Source organism: Sceloporus undulatus, chromosome 1, assembly GCF_019175285.1.
Source record: "Sceloporus undulatus isolate JIND9_A2432 ecotype Alabama chromosome 1, SceUnd_v1.1, whole genome shotgun sequence".
Taxonomy (NCBI): domain Eukaryota; kingdom Metazoa; phylum Chordata; class Lepidosauria; order Squamata; family Phrynosomatidae; genus Sceloporus; species Sceloporus undulatus.
In genome coordinates, this window is record NC_056522.1 from 4,930,281 (window position 1) to 4,937,416 (window position 7,136).

The 7,136-nt window shown below is 45.5% G+C and overlaps 1 long non-coding RNA gene across 2 annotated transcripts; it reads right to left on the reverse strand.

The window, feature by feature from the left end:
• Positions 1–764: 764 nt before the first annotated feature.
• Positions 765–6,841, reverse strand: LOC121919430. 2 transcript variants are annotated; one of them, XR_006101479.1, is made up of 3 exons: positions 4,170–4,337; positions 3,952–4,064; positions 765–1,451 (listed from the first exon to the last, which is right to left on the reverse strand). It is a non-coding gene; the product is annotated as an uncharacterized LOC121919430 (long non-coding RNA). The 2 variants fall into 2 exon arrangements; XR_006101478.1 differs by lacking the exon at positions 765–1,451 and adding an exon at positions 6,666–6,841 and having other exon boundaries at positions 3,202–4,064; positions 4,170–4,263.
• Between the last annotated feature and the right edge of the window lie 295 nt (positions 6,842–7,136).

The following is a 7,136-nucleotide window of genomic DNA, read 5'->3' on the forward strand; positions in this document are numbered from 1 at the left end:
CTTTTTGAGCCGGGGGCCGGGTTGCTGTCCCTGAGACAACTGGGGGGCCGAAGGGGGGGAGCTTCCACCCTCTGGGGGCAGGGCCGCGTGCTGGGGGTGGAGCTTCCACCCTCTGGGGGCGGTGCCGCATGCTGGGGGTGGAGCTTCCACCCTCTGGGGGCGGACCTTTCTCTGCTCCCTTTCCCAACCTCCACCTGACTGAGAGACAGCTAGAAGGGGGGGATTGGGAAAGGGGGTGACAGGCACGCGCCTGCTCCTCCTGCCCTTCCATGGCCCCCAGCTGCCTCTCAGAGAAGCAGTAAGGGCCCGTGAGGGGTAGGAGCAACAGGCGCGTGGCCCCAGCTCCTGTCCTCGGGGCTTTGCCAGGCCTGAGGTGTCCTCCGAAAGACACCTCAGGGCTGCCAAAGCCCCGCGGGGAGGAGGAGGTGTGTGCCTGCCCTCTCCTCCTTGGCCCCTTCCTTCGGCCGAAAGGGCTCCAAGGGGCCCTTTCGGCCAAAGGGGAAGGCCGAAACCACTCTCGCTGTTAAAGCAGACCTTTTAGCATTGAAAGCACTGAAAATACACAGAAATGCACTTTGGAAAGTCACACTGTCTCACCTTCAGAAAGACTGCATGTCTTCATCTTCCTCCTCCTCCTCCTGCTCCTTCCTCCCTCCCTCCCTCCCCCTCCCCCTCCTTCCCTCCTCCTCTTGCTCCTTCCTTCCTTCCTCCTTCTTCTTCCTTCCTCTTCCCTCCCTCCCTCCTCCTCCTCTATTCCTCCTTCTTCCCCAGCGCTTGCCCCCGCCCCCTGGGAGGCCAGAGGCCATCCCAGGGGGCGGGGGAAGGAGCGCTCCGGCGGCCCCAGCGCTTGCCCCCGCCCCCTGGGAGGCCAGAGGCCATTCCAGGGCGCGGGGGGAAGGAGCGCACCGGCGGCCCCAGCGCTTCTCCCCGCCCCCTGGGAGGCCAGAGGCCATCCCAGAGGGCGGGGAAACGGAGCTCTCCGGCGGCGGCAATCGGCGGCAGGGTCGGCCAGGGGCCGGTCCTACAGTGCTCGCGGGCCGCATCCGGCCCACGGGCCACAGGTTGCCGACCCCTGTTGAAGTGGAATTGTCCCATCCTTGCCCTTCATTTGGTATTAATGGAAGAATGCGTTAATGCAATTCCTCTTCACTGATAGTTTACAGAACAGAAAAATTAAGATATTTGTACATTAAATAAAAGAGTAACTTGAACTGGAGTCAGGAAAAGAATCTTTACAAGACCTTCTGGAAGGAAAATCCCCCAAACGTCTAAAACTGCAATGACTGCCCAGACTGTTTTAAGATAAGTGAAAACCAAGAGAGTGGTGGCTTACGTGGAAGATCTGATGACATCTTCAAAAGCAGCTTTTCAGTGTGCTGGTGAAAACCAAAAGGTTGCACAAACCCAAACCAAAGACATGGCATGATGAGGAAGCAAGAACCAGAGACTTTCTGTTAAGAACCAAGGTGGCAGTCAACAATCCTGTGACCAACATCGTGAATTGTATATATAGTGGACTCTAAAAAGAATGTAATGCTTGGTGCTATTACTAAAATGGGGAAGGAGAAACTTTCAAACTTGTATTCGGAACAGGGAGGAAAGGATTAGAAGACTGGGAAACAGTGTGTGTGTGTGTGTGTGTGTCGATAATACTTTTGACAGGAGCATGTATAGAGTTTAAGCTGGAGGTGTATAATTGTGAGAATGTTGAGAGTAAACAATTGACATTATTTCTAACATAAAGGAAAGAGAGTACTGCATATACTTGCCTGTAAGTCGGCCTCATTTATAAATTGAGGGCAGATTTTGGGGCCAAAATTATAGATTTTACCATAACCCATGAATGGGTTGAGGGTAAAACCTGGAGGCTCCTTCAGTGTGTTATCTGTGTGTGCAGCAAGAGGAACTCTAATTGAGGCTTTTTGCTTCAGTGTTTCAGCTTTTGTTTCAGGCAGCCACTCCGGCGGGAAAGCAACTCTGTTTGTTTGTTTGACAGCAATTAATCACCTAGGACTCTTTCTGTTTGGCTTAAGAGAGTGAAAATTTGCTCTCTCAGTCGACCTACCGAGTGGGGAAATCTGAAAGAGCTGCTATCACATTACTATAGTGCTCCGTAAATAAGTCCACCTGGGATTTTGGAGTCAATTTTTGGGCATACATTTTTAGATTTATAGACCAATATATATGGTAATTACAGTTTTTTTGTGGGTTTTTTTGGGCTATTTGGCCATGTTTTGGAAGACTTTATTCCGGACATTTCACCTGCATCTGTGGCTGGCATCTTCAGAGGTTGGGGGAAACGTCAGGAATAAATTCTTCCAGAACACGGCCACATAGCCCAAAAAAACCACAAAAAACAATGAATGCCAGCAGTGAAAGCCTTCAGCTTCACAGAGTAAGTATATGTAATGGAAATTATAAATTGCAATATATGCTGAACTAGTGCAAGTAAATATAAATGTAAAGGGTATATTTAAAGATCACTTGAAGAATCCTAAGGTAGTAAAAGTAAGTGATGAACACATGTTAGGCATAGATAGAGTGGAATAAGTATTTAGGGAATGTATACAATGTTTTAAAGTGATGTTATGTATGGTAATGACTTTTATGACTGTTTTGGTAAGTATATTGAACAGGTCAATGTGTGGGATATATAATAATAATAATAATAATAATAATAATAATAAATATATTGTTTAACACTGTGTAAACCGCTGGAATTCATTGCTGCATATAAACCATTGGAGGTTTAAATGAAGAAATGACTACCAAAGGGAAGAGGTGTGTGGAGAAAACAGATAGTGACATCACTGCTTCTACTGTACTCAGTTGTGAAATAATACTTAAGTCATTAAAATATTTACAATATTTACATTAATTTAAAATATTTACATTAAACAGAGTTCTAGAATCATAGAATTGGAAGAGACCACAAGGGCCATCCAGTCCAACCCCATTCTGCCATGCAGGAACTCTCAATCAAAACATCCCTGACAGATGGCCATCCAGCCTCTGTTTAAAGACCTCTAAGGAAGGAGACTCCACTACACTCCAAGGAAGTTTGTTCCACTGTCGAACAGCCCTTACTGTCAGGAAGTTCCTCCTAATGTTGAGGTGGAATCTCTTTTCCTGCAGCTTGCATCCATTGTTCCACATTCTAGTCTCTGGAGCAGCAGAAAACAAGCTTGTTCCCTCCTCAATATGACATCCCTTCAAGTATTTAAACAGAGCTATCATATCACCTCTTAACCTTCTCCTCTCCAGGCTAAACATCCCCAGCTCCCTAAGTCATTCCTCATAGGACATGGTTTCCAGTGCAGGAGACACTATGAGGACAGATCCAAGTTTGAGGGTCTCATCACATAATTGGTGGCCGCGGTGGGATCTAAAAGACCCATTGTGCGACCATCAGAGAAATGTAGTTGGAGCTGGTGAGAGTCACCACACCGTAACATATTGGTGTTGGTGGTGACACACAGTGAAAAGAAGTGAAAGATTTTGAGAGATTTTGGCAGTGCCACATTGTCGCTATAACACCTCCTATTTCAAGAACTGTATTGAAACCCAGTTTCAAGACAGAGTAGCATACAAAAATTCTGTTATTTTTTCCTCATTTTTGACATTCAGTCGACATAGGTGAAGGTTCTACAAATATCCAGGGATTCTGGTGCTTTTGGGAGGAAAGATAATCTTGTGTGGTGGAGGTGGTACAAGGGAATGGCTTTCCTTGGAAGGGAGGCAGGCCATTGCATTAACAGTGTTGACTTACCACCAGTGTGGCTACACATCAATGTGTGGGACTCAAAACCTTCTAGTTCTCCCTCAGTATGCTGTTCTGCTGCAGAACTGAAAGCATGGCCATCATTAGTACTATGCACATTGCTCTGAGAAGTACAAAGTGCCCCAATAACCACCTTTGTCTCATGCAAACTGTCTGGCCTTGCAACTTACCTAAGTAACTGGGTCCTGGCATGGGGAAGATGATCCCTTTGGCTTCAGGCTCCTTCACTGCCTCCACTGCCTCCTCACTGGAATTCACAACTTGCCTGGAGTGCAGGTGTCATCTTAGGTATAGGAAACAATATCATAGTTATAAATGTAGTGACTGGAATAGTGCAGAAAGTCTGTGTGAACACTTCTGTCTCATGAGAAATGATAGGGAATGTTACCGTGGCACTTATTGATCTTCATTGAGGATGGGCACATCCATGAGTCACTCAGCGATACTTCATCCCCTGCCATCCTTCTCTTCATGTTTTGCTGCTGGGGGAAACAAGTAATCAGTGCTGGATGGGAAATGGGATTCCAATGTGGTGGGCAGCCTACATGGTGCCATTCTGTCCCCCATGCTGGTGAGATCATCCGGAGACATGGAGCGCGGTGTTATCAGTACGCTGATGACACCCAAGTATGTTTCTCTATGCCTCCGACTGCTACAGCGACTAAGGATGGCATCTCTCCTCTGAATGCCTGCCTTGAGTCGGTAATGGGCTGGATGAGGGAAAACAAACACAAGATGAATCCAGAGAAAACAGAGGTACACTGGTGCCTCGGGATACGAAATGATCGGGTTACGAAATTTCCGGGATACGAAAAAGTTGGATTGGCAAAAACTGTTTCGGGTTACGAAATATTTTTCGGGTTACGAAATTCATTTCGGCGCGAAATTCAAATGCTGCAAAGTGCAGCTATAGGCTTTCCAGTGCTAACGGAAAGCCTTTTCGGGTTACGAAATTTTCGGGTTACAAAAGGAATGGCGGAACGAATTAATTTCGTAACCCGAGGCACCAGTGTACTTGCAATAGAAACCTCAGGTCTGGGGAAGGAAATTTGTCAACCTGTCCTGGACGGGGTCACACTTCCCCTGAAGGACGAAGTTCGCTGTTTGGAAGTACAGTGCGCCCGTGTTATACACAGATGCGCTATACGCGGCTTTGAGCTTACACGCAAAGCCATGTAGAGCTGCACAGTAGTGTGCGGGGCACAAGGGGTGGTGCGTCCCATTTGAATGAATGGGGCGTGCGCCCATGGCACGTGTGCGCCACCGCGTGCACGAGCCCCATTCACTTGAATAGGGCTTGAGCATACGCGATATTTGGCTTACGCAGAGGGGGGTCCAGAAAGGATCCCCCGCGTAAGCCAAGGGCCCACTGTACTCCTGGATCCGTCTCTACAGTTGTCATCTCAAATAGATGCAATGGCCAGGAGTGATTGGTACCAACTTCAGTTGATACACCAAGTGCGCCCCTACCTGGACCGAAAGCACCTTGAAGCAGTAGTACATGCTCTGGTAATCTCTCGTCTTGTTTTACTACATGGGACTACCCTTGTATCAAGTTCAGAAGCTTCAATTAGTTCAAAACATGTCAGCCAGGTTGGTCACTGGTTCATATAAGTTTGTCCATATAACACCAATTTTAAAAGATCTTCACTGGCTGCTGATGTGCTTCCGGGCACAATACAAGGTTTTGGTTATTACTTTTAAAGCCCTATATGGCTTGGGCCCGAGTTACTTATGGGAATGCCTCTCTCTACATAATCTGCCCTGCACTCTCAGAACATCAGGGAAGAACTTGCTGGAATTAAAAATGTCTATATTAACCTCAATTTCCCAAACAGCTTTCACTGTAGCCGCTCCTAGATTATGGAACAGTCTCCCAGAGGAGATCCGTCTTACTACCTCCTTGGAGACCTTTAAGAAGGCAGTTAAGGCGGATCTCTTCCAGCGAACATACCCACCCAACTCTGTATGAGATACATGGATCCATCTCTTTGACTAGGATTGGAATACTGTACCTTTATTCCCGCTGTCACTTTTGAGAGCACCTTTTTAATTGTTAAATGCTTGCATATTTTACTGATAAGTTTTGTAGCTGTATATTTATATTAGGTTGTAATCCCACCTCGATCCATCTGGGAGAGACGGGGAAATATAAATAAAATTATTATTATTTTTATTGTTATTATTTATTACTGCAAAGTTTTCAAACTGAAAAATGCTTTCTGCAATTCATGGGGTTTCACATTATTGCGCAAATTCAGACAATGGCAAGCTATTTTCGGGGAATGGGAAGCCAGTTCGAACGCAATTTGAATTCACGTAAATTCACTGAACTAGCTAATTCACATGAATGCGTTCTGGCCCCACTTTCTTTTCATTCGAAATTAAGAGAAATTCCTCCTGTGTGATAAACTCCACAGTCGTGTTTAGTATTTTTTCTGATACAAAACTTAGCTTACAATATAAAATTTCTTGCATAATTAGCATGTCACCCTCATTTTATTGATGGAAATTCTTTCATTTTATTCCTCTTTACATTTGTTCTTTCGTTTTGTCGGTTATTTACAGAGTCTAATAAACACAAATATTTCACTATTCTGGTGATAATTTGGGAGGTGAGAAAGGACTAGGAGCAGGACAGGCATTTTAAAATTATATTGTATATTTCTAATTTTATGTTGAATTATTATTATTATTATTATTATTATTATTAAACAATTTACACAATACACATCGAACAAACATACAAATCTCCAACAATCATCCATAATTCACTTCACATTGCTACAACATGCCACTATTCCTTAATCCTTCTATCCTCTTTCTTTATATTGGATTATTTTAATGGGTTCTAGGTTTATGTGCGTGAGCCAGTGTGGTTTACCTGAGACTGAGGCATCAAATCTGGGAAGCAGTCCGGGCCAAGGAAGGGACACTGGAAAGAAAGCCCAGGCCCCAGGAACCCCTTCTTTCTGCTTTTGCTGCTGGGAAGGTGAAGCAGGAACAATAAATAGAGGCATGGTGCTCCTGCTTGCCGGCCTCCCTCTTTCTGAATGTATCATCCTGGGAAGGAGTTAACAAGGCAGGAAGGAGCAACACCTCCCTGGGTCTGGGGTTTTGGTTTGCAATGCTGAGGGTCTGAATCAGCATTGCAAACCAAAGCCTAAGAGGTTCAAAGCAGGCACTCAGCAAGCATTGCAAACCAAAACCACATTTCGCAGGATAGGTTCAAATCAGACTTTCAGCATTGCAAACCAAAACCACATTTCACAGGATAGGTTCAAATCAGACTTTCATCATTGCAAACCAAAGTCTAAGTCGAGGTTCAAACCAGGCACTCAGCATTGCTGAGCAT